Source organism: Benincasa hispida, chromosome 11 (genome assembly GCF_027475165.1).
Source record: "Benincasa hispida cultivar pf3 chromosome 11, pf3_genome.v1.1, whole genome shotgun sequence".
Lineage (NCBI taxonomy): Eukaryota > Viridiplantae > Streptophyta > Magnoliopsida > Cucurbitales > Cucurbitaceae > Benincasa > Benincasa hispida.
In genome coordinates this window covers 83,675,615-83,694,059 of record NC_143488.1, presented here as the reverse complement: position 1 = coordinate 83,694,059, position 18,445 = coordinate 83,675,615, and the positions used below count along the sequence as shown (strand labels likewise).

At 36.4% G+C, this 18,445-nt stretch overlaps 1 long non-coding RNA gene across 1 annotated transcript; it reads left to right on the top strand.

The window, feature by feature from the left end:
* The first annotated feature begins 565 nt into the window (after positions 1-565).
* On the top strand, positions 566-1,048 carry LOC150032964 (uncharacterized). The gene is made up of 2 exons (XR_016524230.1): positions 566-707; positions 793-1,048. It is a non-coding gene; the product is annotated as an uncharacterized LOC150032964 (long non-coding RNA).
* The last annotated feature ends 17,397 nt before the right edge of the window (positions 1,049-18,445 follow it).

Genomic DNA, 18,445 nt, shown 5'->3' with positions numbered 1-18,445 from the left:
CGATCTGTTCGAGAATGATCTCTCGGCTTCCTCGTCTCCTTGCTCTTCTCCGCCCTCTATGTATATGTATGAGTATGTGCCTGAATAGACTAACTGATTAACTCTCTAAATTGCTAAGCTCCCGTTTTCACTGGTGGCCTTCAGTATTTATAGATTTCAAGGTGAAGCAACCTTTCTTGCTAATGATTGCAATGATGGGCGGTATTAATTCCCCTACTCTGATGTGTCGTTTAATAGTCAACGAAAGTTGAGTGTACTGCTACAGTGTGGCTTTTAACGGCTTGTCAACTAAATTCGAAATAGACCGTTATCAACTTCCCCTCTCATCATGATTTATTATGTTGTCACCTTGATGTGAGGTCTTTATGTGGCCACCTTTTTACGATACTTCTCACGATCGCATAACTTGCGATCACAATCTTCGACCGCGTTGACGCATTGTGCCTTTGGATCGCAATTTCATATGTGCCATCGCATTGTTTGTGCACAAAATAGGTAAATTAACTGCTTTTATGCGATGAGCGCTTGCGATCGCAATTCCTTTTAGTTTAGCGCTTTTAGACATGATATTGCTTATTTTACCATCGTATTCTCTCATTGTTTTACTTATTTGAGCTGTAATAACTTGTATTTCTACCAGTTATCATTCGGCCAAAGCCCTACGTCCACTATGCAAATTGGGAGGTTCTCTTTTATTACTCTTCAAAGTATTACAGAACGAATGCCTTGCTCTCTCGATTTCTATTCATTCTTCCATTGATCTCTCGTTTGATTTCATTTATATATGTGCAGGCGATCCGGTCAAGATGATGAGCTCTTGTGGTTACAATATTTAACAGAAAGAAGTCGATAACCGTTTAACTGCGAACAATACTATTCATTCTTGATTTCAAGACTTTCTGTAACATAATCATAACATGAATTCCATTATTTTCTACTTCTCCACTTTTGTTTTGTTTCAATCCATGAATAGCTAAACTGTTAATGGGTTGAAGTGAAGGTACATCAATCCGACGAAGAGAACAAGAATAAACGTTCAGTTCAGTTAGTGAGTTCACACGTCTTTAAACTTGGTTCCATTTGGCATTTGAATCAAAGGGAAACAACCACCTATCTAAGAAGATAAGGAGTTGTGGATCGCATTAACTGAAGTATGTAGTGTCTTTGAAGAGAAAAATAATCCTTCATTCAAAATAATTCTTACGCATGCTTCATAGAAATATAATAAATGTGGTTGTCTCACCGAGATGTGGAGCAAAATGTTGTGGTTGTGAATCCAAACCAAAGTTCTTGTGTATGTTTAATGGAATAGTGGTACTCATCTCAACCCTATTTCTCAATCTAATCTTCCTTTTCAACTCAACACTGCTGATTTCATCTATGACATGAACTTCATGCATGTTTACTCTCTATTTTAGTATTTTTATTGCTCGTATTTGTACTCGAATTTGCTAAAGTTAAGGAAGAACAACATAACTAAGTTAGTTTGGGAAAAAAACCCTTGGATTCGACCTTAATTTTCACCCAGAAATTCACTAGAATAAGGTTTATACTTGGATTTTTTAAGAGAAAAATTTGTCCATTAATCAAATCAAGCCACATAACTGGGAACATCATTCTTTTCAAAAATTGGAGGTAGTATATTAATACTCAATCCAAATTCAATTTCAAGTATATAGATTATAAGTGCATGAATAATTATAGTTAAGCACTAATTCAAAATTAATTTGTCAATATTGTATTAATGCTCACAAAAAAAACTAACTTCAAGTACATTATTAACGTATCAACATTTCTTCTAAATAAATTTTTAAATATAACATTGGTGTATTAATATTATATCAACATTAACTCAAAATTTATTTCAACTATATAACGTTGATATATCATTAGTATATCAATACTTCTTAAAAATAAATATGTTAAAAGTATATCAATTATATATCAACACATGTTTGAAATTCAATTTTAAGTGTAACATTAGTTTATCAACATTAATTCAAAATGGTTACTAACATAATAAATTTGACCATTATAAGTTGATTATAGTGTACTATAAAAATAATATTCTATAGAGACGAATAAGGATTGAAATTATGTCCACGAATAATAGTAAATGGACAAACACTTCTTGATTGATAAATATAGTTTATGAATGATAAATTTGGTATATCTCTTGTATAACTTATATTCTTTATGTTTGGTATATTAGTCAACCGATATATCAGATATAAAGTATATCACATGACTGATACACCCAATATAAAGTATATCAAGTATACTACTGATATATATATATATATATTAACACACCAATAAGGGTAAATTTGAAATAAACGAAAGTTTTCTTTTTTGTTTTTTTTCCATATTTGCAAAATTTAAAAACCTAGTGCTAAACTTACAAATTTAAGACTTTTTTTTTCCCTCTTCTAGCAAATGCCCCATATATATACAACTTTTGGACATTCATTGTTAGGAAAAAAAAAAAAAGAAAAAAGAAAAAAGAAATCTTCTCAATATATTTAGTTTTCAAATTAGTCCTTTCTTAAAACGTAATTAAGCTAGTCAATTTAAAGTTTAAGAAATATAGTAAACACAATTTTGATTTCGAACTTAGTTATATTTAAATAATAAGAAAAATGTTAAAATGACAAATCGTATTAATATAAAATCTTATATGTTGAACTAATACAATCATAAAAACCCAAAATTTCACTACTCTATTTTGGTTCTTAAACTTGTATTCTAAATACAGTCTTTTTAAATCTAGACTTTTTAAATTTGGACTTCCAAAATATATCATTCAAATACAGTTTTCATAAACCCAAACTACTTAAATTCCTTACTAATTATTCAACAATAGCAACATTCTTAGGCTTAAGATGAACATGTACGCTTACTGCTGCTTTTTATTACTATGGAACTCCTATTATACACACAAAGTCATATCATAGAAAATCGGACCACGTTAACATGGAAAATTGGGAAATTTCAAATTACCCTTTTCTAACGTCTCAAGCGTGTATAAATTTCCAAGGATTGATTGAATTAAAAAGAAAAATTATTAGGAGTTTATAAAAGAGATTTATATAATCTAAAAGCTCCTTTCAAACTCTGTGTAAATGCACAAAACTTGTTATAGAAAGAATCGAGATAAAAAGAAAAGAAGTTGCAAACAGTTGATCGTTGTTGTCTCTTTCTGTTTTATCTGTTGTAACCACAAGAGCTTCTTTGTTGAAAATGAGCGCCTGTATAAAAGAAAACGAATGAGAGAATAACGAGAATGAGAGAGAGCAAAGCATTCATTTTGTAAAGAAGTTTTAAAGAAGTAATAAAAAAAGACCCTCCCAATTTGTACGGTGGACGTAAGCCTTTTGGCTGAACCACTTAAATACTTGTGTTCTTTCTTTCTTTGTGATCGTGTAGCTTTTACCTAAGTATCGTGTACACGATCGTTTAGTTTCTCTTGCATCGTTTACACGATCGTTTAGCTCCATATTGCATCGTCTATATGATCGTCTAGTTCCTTAGCTGTCGTTTATACGATCGTTTAGTTCCATTCAACTATTGCCTACACGATCGTCTAGTGCTTCGTAATATCATTTACATAATTGAACTATCGTCTAGTTCCTCAGAGCTTCGTCTACACGATTGAGCTACATTCAGGTAAATGATTGAAGAGTTTTGAAGCTTGAAGGATATAGTCTTTCCTGAGTCTTGAAGTGAAGTTGATCGTTAATGCTGAGTAGTTTGGACTGCAAACAAGAGAAATATAGTTATCTGACCCAACAAAACTTTATTATGATTTTTGTGAAATAAAAATAAAAAAACAAGATGATGTGCGAGCCTTTGTGAACCCGTTAAGAATTTGCAAAGATGGAGGAATTAATGGTGTAAGATTGGAGTACCATTTTGATAGTGTGGTGTCTGAAATAAACCGAACTCAGAACATGCAGCCAGACAGAACACAACAACCAGAAGATAAAATTGAAAGAGCTATAAACAAAAGAACAGAGAAAACAACAATATATAGTGGTTCAAACAATTTTAAATACATCAACTTTAAGAAGCAGCTTGAAGTGATTTTATAAAGAGCAAATAAGTTGCAAATTACAAAAATTAGCAAGAATCAACCATCTGTAATTTATGTTGAGATACATGATGTGGTAGTCAATCAGTGGCTCAAAAGTTGTTGACTGTGGCTTGTATGGTGATATAGCAAATCAAGCCATGTGCTAGGTCTGTGGAAGACTAGGTCATATAGCAAATGTCTGTTATATGCGTTACATCAAGTATTTCAACAATCTAAAACAAATGTTCGATAACAATTAAGGGTATCGTGGTGCTCCTAATTCTTTTGCAGCAAATTCGGCGATCACTTCATACTGCATTAGATCATCTTCTGGATCTCAAACTCAAAAATGTTCTATGTGTCTCATCAATTGCTAAAAACTTAGTATTTCTTAGCTGGCTAATACATGGTCGGCCCACCAAGTGGCCAATAATTAAATCTCTCATATGCTTAATTTTGATAGAGCTGACATTTAACATGCACAAATAATTTAGGTCCTAAACACTTTAACTACATTAATTTTAGTGAATTAGTATGAATGTCCATTTTTCAGAATTTAGGGTTAAAAGTATACAACCTTTGAAGATACCCTAAATTGCTTCAATCCTCTACAAGTTTCTTGAACCCAAATTGGGAAGAATTTGGAGGAGATTTTGAGTTCTCAGAGAAAATGTAAGAAACTTTTTTTTTATCTTTAAATTTTTTTATTTTCATGAACTTTTAAATTTAATTTAAAACACCCTTTTATAGAAATTAAACATGAAATAAAAAAAAAAAACCAAAAATTGGTACCAAAACAAGTCCATTTAAGTGAGAATTAAAGTGTACAAATTACTGGAAAAATCCAACTTTTCCCACTAATTTTATTTGAATTAGGAAATTTCATAAATTCAAAAAAATTAGTTTAGTTTAATTTATTTATTAAAACTATATTAATTTAATCAATATTAAATTAACTTTAATAAAATTAAAACTAAATTTCAAAAATTCAAAATGTTACAAAGTTAATTTTAAATAAATAAATAAACAAACAAACAATTTAATTAATTAATTTAATATCAAATATTAAATTGATAAATCACCTGATCGAAATATGAATCCATATTGATATATTTTAATATTTCAATAAAATTTCAATATTCTTAACTCTCCAACTTTGTTTAATTTGATAATCAAATATTAATTATTTTAAATATAATAATTCAAACTTGAACGTTTCAAATTCTTTCAACACACTACTCTAAGGTTTAATCCATTTATGAGCTAGTAGAGGGATGATAACTTGTAGAAATACAAGTTATTTATGCTACCTTATTCAGATATTGCAGCCAAAAGAGAGAAAATATGCGTTGATTGTATGAAAATTAGCTAAGAAATACAATAATTATAAATTATCGCCAATACACCCACTGACACCATCAAGATGGTAGAAAAGGATATTTCTATTCTGTTTTGCAGGAAACCAAGTCACCGCTTGCGATCAAGGCTCAAAGAGAAACTGAACAATGTATCTCTGTCGCATGGCGCTCGTCAAATCAATACTAAAGAGACGATCAACGAAATGACGGCGCAATGCAACAGTCGATCCAGAGCTGAACTTCAACCGCATGCGGTAATAAAAATAACACCGCATACGGACACACGATCGAACATGCAAATGAGCAACGCAATTGCGGAGGATTTTGACACGTGTACAACTAACTGTTGTGCATTTTCGACGGACTGATTGCATAACAGAAGGAATATTATTCCACCATTTTCAGAGATGCCATAACAATAAAGTGGGGACCACGAGTCAGAGAGTCAAAGCCTTCAGCCTATAAATACCCTCATAGAATTCACTGAAAGATATACTTAATACGGGGGATAATTGATACAAGGCTATTGAGAGAGAGGCTGATCTGAGTGCTAATCAAAGAAGATCCGGGAAGAAAAGAGACAAGGCCGAGAGGTGAGTCTCAGCGCAAATCTGCCAAATCCCCACCGTGAAGCTCTGTACCTAGATCCCTTCTACCGGTTGAGCAAGCTTGAAAGGGAAGCTCATCCTTCCGTTCACTTCATCTACGCTGGCAAGCGATTTCTCCATCCAGATCTGTGTCAAGACGTTGGCACTCATCTGTATTTGTTTTTAACTCTCATTCATCAATTGTATTTCATTTTCTTAATCTCTTCATTCACTATCATGTATCAGACGCTAAATAGTATTATTGAATGTCATGATCATTGTCATGTCCATATTTCTGTCTACTTCCGTTCCTCCATGAATCATTTTCTCCACGATGTTTTCTTAATACCTTGGTAATTAAGGTGAATTAAACAAGTTACTTAATCTGTGCTAAAGAAATAAAGATGTTTAGCTAAAGCATGCTAGACAGCATCTTCACCTGTGAGAGCAGAAATGAAGATGCCATTCTGATCTGTCGAGAGAAGGTTAGAAGAATGCGTTACCTAAAGCGAGAAGTACTTCCAGAGATAGAAGTAACCTTGCGTTCATTACATTCATCCCTGTTTCACCTCAGAGATATGGGAACGTGGCCGATCACCGAGAGGTGTACGCCAAGGGAAAGTGGAACCATACTTATGTCTTTAACGCAATTAAGGAACTTGCGATGTTTGTACTAATTATCTTTTCTCTTTCTACTTCGCACATAAGCCTCGCCACCGCATAACACGACCTTTGTATAATCTTCACAGTTAGTCTCAACCTATCTTGTATCATGTAACCTGTATCTTGTATCATCATAGCTTATGTTTATTTTATCGCACTTCATTTATCGCATTTTACTTTATTATCGCATTTTTATCGCTTATCTTTACTTTACTGCACAATTTACTTTATCGCATGTACAAACAACCTTTTATTCATTGAAAAAAACCCCTCGGTCGCATATATCATAAATGTAATGCACTTAACCTAAAACAGTCCCTGTGTTCGATCTTGAATCACACCGAGAAACTTACGATAGAATTATACTTGGTTCCAGTGCAAGAAAACTTGTGACAGCGTATAGCATACTACAAGAGCCTTCAGAAATAACACATATCTAGAAGTAGTATCGCATAAAGAAAATAAATTCATCATTCATCCATGCGTTGTATGACATAAGATCATAAGATTAGAATACATTGTACGTCAACAAATATATGGCATTTTTATGTCATTACAAGTGTTAACGACTCATTATATAACACCGTTCATGACAGAGACTTCACTTCACTAGGATGACCATAGGTAACATGACCTCAATCCTGAATGAGTTGGGAACTCCTGCCATTGAGGGCGGTCCTTTGATTTGTATGGGTGTGAGTGGCCAGGTCGTCGATTCAAACCTACCATTTTAGGGATTCGTCTGATTTTGGAGCTGGGAACTCAGTTACACAAGATGGAATTCACTCCTTCCTCGAGGCAGGGGAAAGTAGATAGATAGCTCCCTTAAGGGTTGATTTCAGGGCTTGAATGATGTTGCGCCACACGCCTTCTCTTAGCCTGAGAGGTGTTCACACATAGTTGGACTATGTTGTATTGTTCATTAGAGGAATCAGTGGTACTTAAGGAGTGAGATGTGACTATAGGGAAAAAACAATAATTTGGCCCAGCTGTACGTACGAGTATCTGTGAAGGGTCATCGTACTCATGATTGGTTTTATCCGATGGACACAGAAATATATCTATGGTAAGAAGAGTTCAGCTGTTGGTCTTTAGTGGAATGTCTGACAGTTAACGGATGGTGGATCTCGTGGCTAAAGAGTTTAGTCAGTTATTCATGTATCGTTGAAGCTTCAAGCCGCAGGTCCATTAAGTCCCCTAGGTAGTTTGGATAAAGTCGAGAAGTAGTATTTGGGTCAGTTTGAAATGTTCAAATTGACAAGAGGGAGTTTGATTATATATGATATAATTGAACTGGTTGATTATATATGATATAATTGACTAAATGTATGAGATACATTATTTTGGAGGAAATTAGATATAAATATGTTTTATATCAAGTAGGGAGAAATTACTATAGTAGATATGTGATATCAAACTATAGGGTAAGAATATAATATGATTATATTTATTAATTATTAAATTGGTTAATTATATGATAATTGGCCTAAAATTTCTCTCGGTCGTGCGTTTGTGGGAGCAGCCACAATCGGTTATGGTAACCGAAGAATAAAATGAACATTTCTTTCATTTTGCAAAGGTTTGGAAAAGTTGGCATCGGTATGGAAACGTAAACGATCACATAGTCGAGAACCTATACGATAGTCGCTCAGCGCCTAAACGATTGTATACATCGTGCCTAAACGATCGCATGCTAGTCCCTAAACGATCGCTTAGCTTTCCCGAACGATCGTATAGTGTGTCGTGTTTTCTAAACGATCGTCCACCTTTTACTAAACGATCGCTTAGTAAAACCTACACGACCATGTAGCTTCTTCTAAACGATAAGCATTTAGCTATACGATAGCTTCCTTTTCTCTCCCACTTGCTTATTGTCTACACGATTTGTTCTTCCTTCTACCTCTACCAAACTCACCAAAGACCACACTTTGGGTTCTCACTCCGAGAATACCAATGGCTCCATTTTGGTTGTGTCGTCCCCGCTGTTGTTCACTTGTTTGTGATAGTTCGTGCTGCTGCAGATAACTTGTTTGCTGGGCGATAGAGATTACGTAGAGGTCTTATGCTGCATCAGAGTTCAACACTTGAAGAGGGTCTTCAACTGGTATGAGAACTCTTTCCCTTCGTATTTTTATTGTTCGAAGCATGCCTTTAAATAGTGTTAATTTGCATAACTATATGTTAGAATGTATATGTTGTATTTCAGTCATGGTGAAATCAGAAAGATCCAAATGTGCTCACGGATGCTCTTCGTTAAGAGTTCCTTCAATTGGTATCAGAGCCTAGTTCTAATACTCCAATTTCATTATTGCAACGAATTACAAATACATTCTTGGTGGGTGCATGTCTGCTCTGCTTAAATTTGTTAAATTGCTATGGATGTGTGGATCAATGGATATTTTCATGGATGTTAGCCTCGGTTTGATTTAATTCTTTTACATTTGCAGTTGTTTGTAAAGGCCTCTGTGTTTTTAGGCATTAATAGGAGTTATCGAGTTTGTAATTCAAATTCTGTTTGAGTCTTGAGTCGTTCGTGAAGAAGATCGGAGCAAACGTTGTAGTTCTTCGAGGAAGGAGACTATCAATGGTTGATCGCATCGTGTAGACGATGAGGTACGCAATCGCTGAGTATCGGGACATGTAAACGATGGGATACTCACGTATCGTTTAACACGCACACGTACTAGACGATCGTTTAGCTCAGCAAGCTTCATCGCTTAGTAACTGGCTAAACGATCGCTTAGTAACGCAAGGTAAATCATTTACCTGTAGCCGCATTAAGCGATCACCTAGACGATCAGGCTTCGTAGCCTTTTAGTCGTCTACACGATCGTTTAGTTTTTGCATCTATGGTCTAGTGCACACTGGGCAATCGTCTACATTCAGGGTTTACTACATGATGGAGTCCTTCTGGCAGTTCAAGACCCGATTCGTTTGATGAAAAATGTAATAGATAGGGTTATTTCATTCCGATTTTTGTAAAGGCTAATCTCGGTCCATTAATCTTTAATTTATTACATGCGATGTATGGTTTTTATATGTCATATGGTATGAACATATAGTAAATCCCACCTTAGGTTATGCATTGGTCATGCATCATCTCTTTATTGTAAATGTTATAATTTAGAGTAGCATGATTTAATTATGTAAGAGCATGCTCATGCATCATATAATATAAGAGTTATATTAATGCATGCATAAAAAGCATAGACATGCATCATCTTTATATTATAATTGTTATAGTATAAGGGTGAATGATAGCATGTTTGCTTGGTTATTACGCGTTATATAAAAGTTATGTATAGTAATGATCGGACATTGCATGAAGCATGACACATAGGTTACTTTATAAATGTTATAAACACCTTGTTGTGCACAATGGTTTTTTATTGTTTCTTTTTAAAAGTTAAAGAGAAATTAGAACTAAAAGAAATAAAAAAGACATACATGCTCACTTAGGTTTAATTCATGGTTTTAAAGTGTTTAAAACTTGGATCACATAGACCTAAGATCACAGTTCTAATATGATTAGCAACCCTAAGGCTTTAATCTTTTAATCAGTTTAATAGGATTAAATTGGCTAATAAAAGGTTAAAGTCTAGCAAATCTATCTATAAAGGACCTTTTGTCTAAGGCGGGTTCTGTCTAGGCTGGGGTATTTAAGTCGACAGAAACGTAATACCCCTACCTGAGAACTTACCTGGAAAGGTGAATTAGATAGATTTGATGCATACATGCAAGTTAAGGATAGTCCATTAAAGTGTTTAAATGTGACTACTTGAACTTGTTTATATTTCATAGACAAACGATGTTTATGAGTAGAGTTTAAAAAGACGACTTAGACTAAAATCAGTAGCCGGATTTTCTAGATTAATGAACTCCTAAGTAGAACATTAGGTGGGAGGTACTTGGGGCATAAGATGTTTCACTTAAACCTTTCACGTTTCTCCTAAATAGTCCACACCGTGAGATCTACCCTCGGCCTCGAGGAAACTTTGATATGTCCCCTTAACGGATGGTGTTTGGGTAGGTCAATATCAAGGTGGATGGAGAGAGTGTTCATAGTAAGTGGGAGCGGAAAGTGCGACAGCATATCCCTCGGTCTCCCTCGTTAGGTTGAATAAAGTTACTACGCATTGCCTCGAGGCATCCTGGGAGTGTCCCTCTAAAGGATGGTAGTTTTGCGCGTTTATTTATTTGATCTCCTATAAGAGGATAAGGTAACTTAGTCTCTTGTCCTAATCTGCTTCTTCCCTTCGGTGGGATCATTAGGGCGAAACTCTGGCACCGAAAGCGAGGGGTCACACTTACACGGAATTGTTAAAGGTTAATAGTTCTAGACCGAAAAATGGTGGTTGTTAGGTTTAGTTCCAAGAGTTGGTTCTGCCTAATGGTTGAGAATGTCTCATCCCAGCGAAGGAGTAACTGATCACCCTACCGGTGATATTTTTCCTACCTCACTGGGGCATCATTACAAAATAGAAGTCTATAACTTAGGGTACTTGAAACTGTTTTGCAAAACTGATTGGTTTAAAAGTGGTTTAGCAAAAGCTAATAAAGTTTTGTTTGTATTTTCATCAACCACTTTCTTTTTCAAAATGGCAACAACCACGTTGGTTTTGTTAAGCGCCGAAAAATTGACTGGCCACAATTTCACAACATGGAAACACATGATCACGACGATCATAATCATCGAGGATCTCATGTTTGCTCTCATGGAGGCCTATCCTTCTATTCCAGCTCCAAATGTCGCTCGAAAGGTTTGGGAGGCATACGAGCGATGGACAAAGGCGAATGAGAAGACTCGAGCTTACATCTTGGCATGTCTTTCTGAATTCTTGGCCAAGAAACATGAGCCTATAGTCTCAGTGCGTGAGATCATGGAGTCCTTGCAAGGGATGTTTGGACATCCATCTGAACAGCTTATGCATGAGGCTCTTAAATATATATTCAACTCCAAAATGGAAGAAGGCATCTCTGTTCTAGAACATGTGCTTAACAGGATGGTCCACTTCAATGTGGTGGAGTTGAATGGGTCAACCATTGATAAAGGCAGTCAGGTTAGCATAATCCTGCATTCATTGCCGGAGAGCTTCCTGCACTTTGTTAACAATGTGGTTCTTAACAAAGTGAAATATAACCTTACAACTCTCCACAACGAGTTGCAGACCTACCAATCTTTACTGAAAAGTAAAGAGAGGAAGAAGGGTGAGGCAAATGTTACTTCATCCTCTAGGACATTCCATAGAGGCTTGTCCTCAGGAACGAAGTCTGCACCTTCTACTTCTAACTCTGAAAATGGGAAGAAGAAGATGGGTGGTAAGGGAAAATGGAAGGCGCCTGCTAACCCACCGTCTGTCAGCCTAAGGAGGCATCCATCGGTTCAACCAAGATGGACACTGGAAGAGGAACTGTCCTCGGTATCTGAAAGAGAAGAAAGTAGCCAAGGCTAAGGCCAAGGCCGATAAAGGTAAATATGATTTACTAGTTCTTAAAACCTGTTTAGTGGAGAATGATGATTCTAGCTGAATAATTGATTCGGGCGCCACTAATCACATTTGTTTTTCTTTTCAGGGGATTAGATCCTGGCGACAGCTAGAGGCTGGTGAGATGATTGATTCGGGCACCGGGCATGTCGTCTCAGCTATGGCAATGGGAAGGCTCTAGTTAGCTTTACATAATAGGTTTCTTGTTTTGAATGATGTATGTATTGTTCCTGAACTAAAGAGGAACCTCATTTTTGTAAAGTGTTTATTGCAACGTAAATATACTATCTCTTTTAATGTGGATAAACCGATCATTCACAAAAATGGTGTTTTTATTTGTACTGCAAATCTGGAATCGAATTTATATGTGCTAAGGTCGTTAGCCATTAATTCCCTCCATAACTGAATTGTTTAGAATTGTTGTAACTTAATCAAAACGTCAACGTATTTCTCCAAAGGAAAATGCCCATATTTGGCATCTACTTTTAGGGCACATCAATCTCAATATGATTGAGAGATTGGTGAAGAATGGACTTCTAAGTGAGTTAGAAGAAAATGTTGGGTTTTATGTCCTAAAAACTCGCAGTTTGTAAAATGATAAACATTTTCTATTATCAATATACTTGTTATTGATCTAATAAATTGTATGAAAGTCTAAATCCAATAAACTAAGACCCATGACTATTGTATGAGTACTTGAACTTTATGTGGAGACATAAGAGTGGATCGAGTTTGAGTAAATAGTCAAAATGATCTATGGTACATGAATGAGGTTGGTTTCCTTATTCTAGTAACACCATTGGATGCAACTTACTCTGTAGTTGTTACAAAGAGTTGTAAAGTACTACATACGATGTGATCCTAATTCGAACATGTTATGACATGAGGAGTGGGGGTGTCCTATGCAATGAATTTGCATAAGATCAGGACCAAGAAAAGTCACTATTTATTGTTTAAGACTGATTATTTCACCTAGATGACCTAGGTAACTCGATCTTAATCATGAGCTAACTATGAACTTCTGTTTATTCGAGATTGCCCTTAGATTTTCATAGTTGAGGGTTGATTCAACAGCGCCGGCTCAATAAGACTCCCATTTTAGGGGTAAGACCGGATAGATAGCTGGAGACATAAGGTGCAAGACGGAGTTCACGCCAAACCAATTTAGGGATAGGAGAAAGGTTGTTCTCTCAAGTACTGAATCCAGGTCTTGAATAAGGGGCCCTACCCTCTCAATGGGCTAAGAGAGTTTGGTTTGGTGATTGGATCACAAACTAGTTGTTCATTAGATGATCAGTAGGAACTTGAGGAATAAGACGTAATCTTGGGGGTAAATCAGATGTTTGACCCAGCCGTTATTACGAACAACCTGTGAAGGGTCGACTTGCTGATTATGGTTAAATCATGTGGACATAATATATCTACAGTGAGGGGAATGCAACTATGGGCTTTAGTGGAATGACTCATTAGTTAACGAATGGAGATTAATTTGGTCTAATGAGTTCAACCAATTAAGCTCAAATCGTTGGAGCCCATGATCTATAGGTCTACGAGGTCCCCGTACTAGCTCGTAACGGACTAGCTCTAGAATAGCGTGATAAGTTAATTTGAAACGTTCAAATTAGAATTAAGGGAATTAGTAATTATATGAGATATAATTATGTTAATTTTAGAATTAAACGGTATAGGAGAATTTATATATTTAAATATAATTTAAATATATAAAGATGGATATGTGTTAAAATTAATTTAATATTTGATATTAAATTAATTAATTTTTATTTAATCATTAATTTATGAAATTAATTAAATTTTCATTTTTAAAATCAAAATAGATTATAAAATCAAATTTTGATTTTTAGATAAAATTGGAAAACAAAACACAAAATGGAAAAATGGAGTTTTCCATTATCTATCATCTAAGTAGCTCACACATGAAGCATTAGCATTGCCTTGTCTTCTCCAAGCATGAGCTGCAACTCATGAAACTCTTCTCTTTGCATGTTGATATGCAATATAATGAGAAGATTGGAGTGAAAATCGGGCATGCAATCCATAGAGTTTTTTTAGAGAAAAACTGGTTTGAAGAATTGTTCTTCAACAAGGTTGCTCCAGTGAGTTTTTCTCCTTCATCCCTTGATTCGAGCTTATTTTGAGTCCCACAACTCAATCTAGAGCACCAAGAGTATAGTGGGGAAGATCTTGAGGTGGTCTACAACAAGACATGGAGAAGATAACAGTTGGAGATGGAGCTTTGAAGAAGTTCTACAAGAGGTATGTCTTGAAACTCATTTTTCCTATAAAAGCATGCTTTATATTTTGCCAAAATTAGTGAATTTGAATGCTTAGATGATCCTTGTGGTTCCGCTACTATTGATACAATCCTACAGAAAACTCTTTACCAGTGTGCGAGTCTTGCCTTAAAGGTAAGATGACTAAATGACCTTTTACTGGAAAAGGTTATAGAGTCAAAGGGTCTCTTGAGTTAGTACATTCTGACCTTTGTGGTCCTATGAATGTGCGAGCCCGAGGTGGCTATGAGTATTTTATCAATTTTACTGATGATTACTCCAGGTACGGGTATGTTTATCTTATGCAACGAAAGTCTAAATTCTTTGAAAAGTTCAAAGAGTTTCAAGGATGTAGTTGAAAACGCATTGCATAGACGAATTAAAACACTTCGATCTGATCGAGGTGGAGAGTTTTTGGATTGTGCATTCCATGACTATTTGATAGAGCATGGAATTGTTTCTTAACTCTCACCATCAGGTACACCTCAGCAAAATGGTGTAGCAGAGAGGAGAAATAGAACCTTGTTGGACATGGTTCGCTCGATGTTGAGTTACACTTCCTTACTGGACTCGTTTTGGGGTTTCGCAGTGGAAACTGCAGTATACATACTCAATTGTGTTCTCTCCAAGAGTGTTGCGCCTCTGAAGTTGTGGAATGGGCGTAAAGCTAGTTTACGTCACTTCCGCATTTAGGGTTGCCTTACACACCTGCTTGAGGCTAATCCTAAGAAGTTGGAACCACGGTCGAGGTTTTGCCTCTTTGTAGGCTACCCCAAAGGTATACGAGGGGGTTATTTTTATGATCCAACGGAAAATAGGATGTTTGTTTCAACGAACGCTACTTTCTTGGAGGAGAATCATATAAGAGAGCACAGTCCACGAAGTAAAATCGTGTCGCGTGAGCTTTCCAATGAAACTACTAAAACCTCAACAAGAGTTGTTGAAGAGCCTGTTTCATCAGCAACAGTTGTTGATGGGAGTTCATCTAGTAGGTCGACTCCACCACAAGAGTTGAGGGAACCTCGGTATAGTGGGAGGGTTGCGAACTCACCCGTTTGCTATCTGGGGTTCACGAAAATCCTTGTTATGGTAGTAAATGGCGACATTGAGGATCCGTTGTCTTATCAGAAGGCAATGGAGGATGTTGACCGGGATGAATGGGGTAAGGCCATGGATCTCGAGATGGAATTGATGTACTTCAACTCAGCATGGGATCTTGTAGATCAGCCTGATGGGGTAAGACCTATAGGTTGTAAATGGATCTACAAGTACAAACGGGGTGCTAATGGGAACGTACAGAACTTCAAGGCCCGACTTGTGGTAAAGGGTTATACCCAGGTAGACGGAGTCGACTATGAGGAGACTTTTTCGCTTGTTGCCATGTTAAAGTCGATCCGCATCCTCCCTTCCATTGCAACTTATTATAATTATAAGATCTGGCAAATGGACGTCAAGACAGCCTTTCTGAATGGAAATCTTGAGGAGACCATTTACATGGTGCAACCCGAGGGATTCATAGCCCAAGGTCAAGAGCAAAAAGATTGCAAACTAAATTGGTCCATTTGTGAGCTGAAATAGGCGTCTCGATCTTGGAACATACAGTTTGATATTGCGATTAAGTCGTATGGCTTTGACCAAAATGTTGATGAACCTTGTGTCTACAAAAAGACCATCAACGCTTTAGTAGTCTTTTTAGTGTTGTACATAGACGATATCATACTCACTGGGAATGATGTAGGTCTACTGGCTGCAGTTAGGAACTAGCTAACGACCCAATTCAAAATGAAAGATTTGAGAGAGGCTTAGTTTGTTCTTGGTATACAGATCTTTAAGGATCATAAGAACAAAGTGCTAGCACTGTCTCAGGCATCGCACATTGACAAGATGTTGCTCAAGTACTCGATACAGGACTCCAAGAAGGGCCTACTGCCGCATGGAGTCACTTTGTCTAAGAACATGTGTCCTAAGACGCCTCAAAAGGTTGAGGAGATGAAACGGGTCCCATATGCGTCTGACTTTCAGACTAATAAGAACTCTCCCAAGTCCACATCAGGGTTAGTCTTTACTCTTAACGGAGGAGCAATAATGTGGCGAAGCACTAAGTAGGGGTGCATTGCCAACTCCACTATGGAGGCGGAGTACGTAGTGGCTTGCAAAGCTGCTAAGAAGGTCGTCTGGCTCAGAAAGTTCTTGATAGAACTGGAAGTTGTTCCAAATATGGTTAGGCCCATTACCCTATATTGTGATAATAATGGGGTAGTGGCAAACTCCAAGAAGCCGAGGAGACACAAACGCAACAAACAAATAGAGCGGAAGTATCATCTGATCCACGAGATAGTGCATCAAGGGGACGTGATCGTCTCGAATATCGCTTCGGAGCACAATGTTGCTGACTCGTTTACGAAGGCTCTCATGGGTACAGTATTTGAGGGCCACCTACGGAGCATGAGTCTACAGGATCGTCTGTGGCTGGACTAGGGCAAATGGGAGATTTTATTGTACTGGGCTTTTATGCCCTTGTTTATTATTTTGTACTAGTTTTATGTACACCCCACTTCGCTTTAGGACAAGTAGGAGATTGTTGTGGTTGATGCCCTGAAGTCTCGTATCCTGTATTTTGTAAACAGTTTGTACAAACACTTGTGTTGTATAATATATGATATTTACTTCACATCTTGTTTTTTGCTCAGTTGCATGTTTTATTTGTTTTACCATAAACCAATAAACATAAAATCCCTGGTTATGTGTATGTAACTTAAGCATGTATGTAGTGACATACAAGTGGATCATGTCTTGAGTGATAACCAAAATGGTCTGTAGTATATGGTTAAAGGAGGGAAACCTTAACCTAGTAATGCTACGGATGCGGCCCGCTTTGTGGAATAATCACAAGTGTTGTGACTTGTCACAGATGGTCTGATCCTAATCATTCGTGTTGGAGACATGCAAGTGGGGACGCCCTATACAAAGAATTTATATTAGACCTGACCACAAAGTGTTAATGTCTCATTATATAACACCGTTCATGACAGAGACTTCACTTCACTAGGATGACCATAGGTAATATGACCTCAATTCTGAGTGAGTTGGGAACTTCTGCCATTGAGGGTAGTCCTTTGATTTGTATGGGTGCGAGTGGCCAGGTCGCTGATTCAAACCTACCATTTTGGGGATTCGTCTGATTTGGGAGCTGGGAACTTAGCTACACAAAATGGAATTCACTTCTTCCCTGAAGCAGAGGCAAGTAGATAGATAGCTCCCTTAAGGGCTGATTCCAAGGCTTGAAAGATGTGGCGCCACACACCTTCTCTTGGCCCGAGAAGTGTTCACACATAGTTGGACTATGTTGTATTGTTCATTAGAGGAATCAATGGTACTTAAGGAGTGAGATGTAACTATAGAGGAAAAATGGTAATTTGGCCCAGTTGTACTTACGAGCATCTGTGAAGGGTCATCGTACTCATGATTGATTATATCCAATGGACACAGAAATATATCTGTGGTAAGAAGAGTTTAGCTGTTGGTCTTTAGTGGAATGCCTGACAGTTAAAAAATGGTGGATCTCGTGGCTAAAGAGTTTAGTCAGTTATTCACGTACTGTTGGAGCTTCGAGCCACAGGTCCATTAGGTCCCCTGAGTAGCTTGGATAAAGTCGAGAAGTAGTATTTGGGTCAATTTGAAATATTCAAATTGACAAGAGGGAGTTCGATTATATATGATATAATTGAACTGGTTGATTATATATGATATAATTGACTAAATGTATGAGATACATTATTTTGGAGGAAATTAGATATAAATATGATTTATATCAAGTAGAGGAGAAATTACTATAGTAGATATGTGATATCAAACTATAGGGTAAGAATATAATATAATTATATTTATTAATTATTAAATTGGTTAATTTTATGATAATTGACCTAAAATTTCTCTCAGACATGCATTAGTGGGAGCAGCCACATTCGGTTATGGTAACCGAAGAATA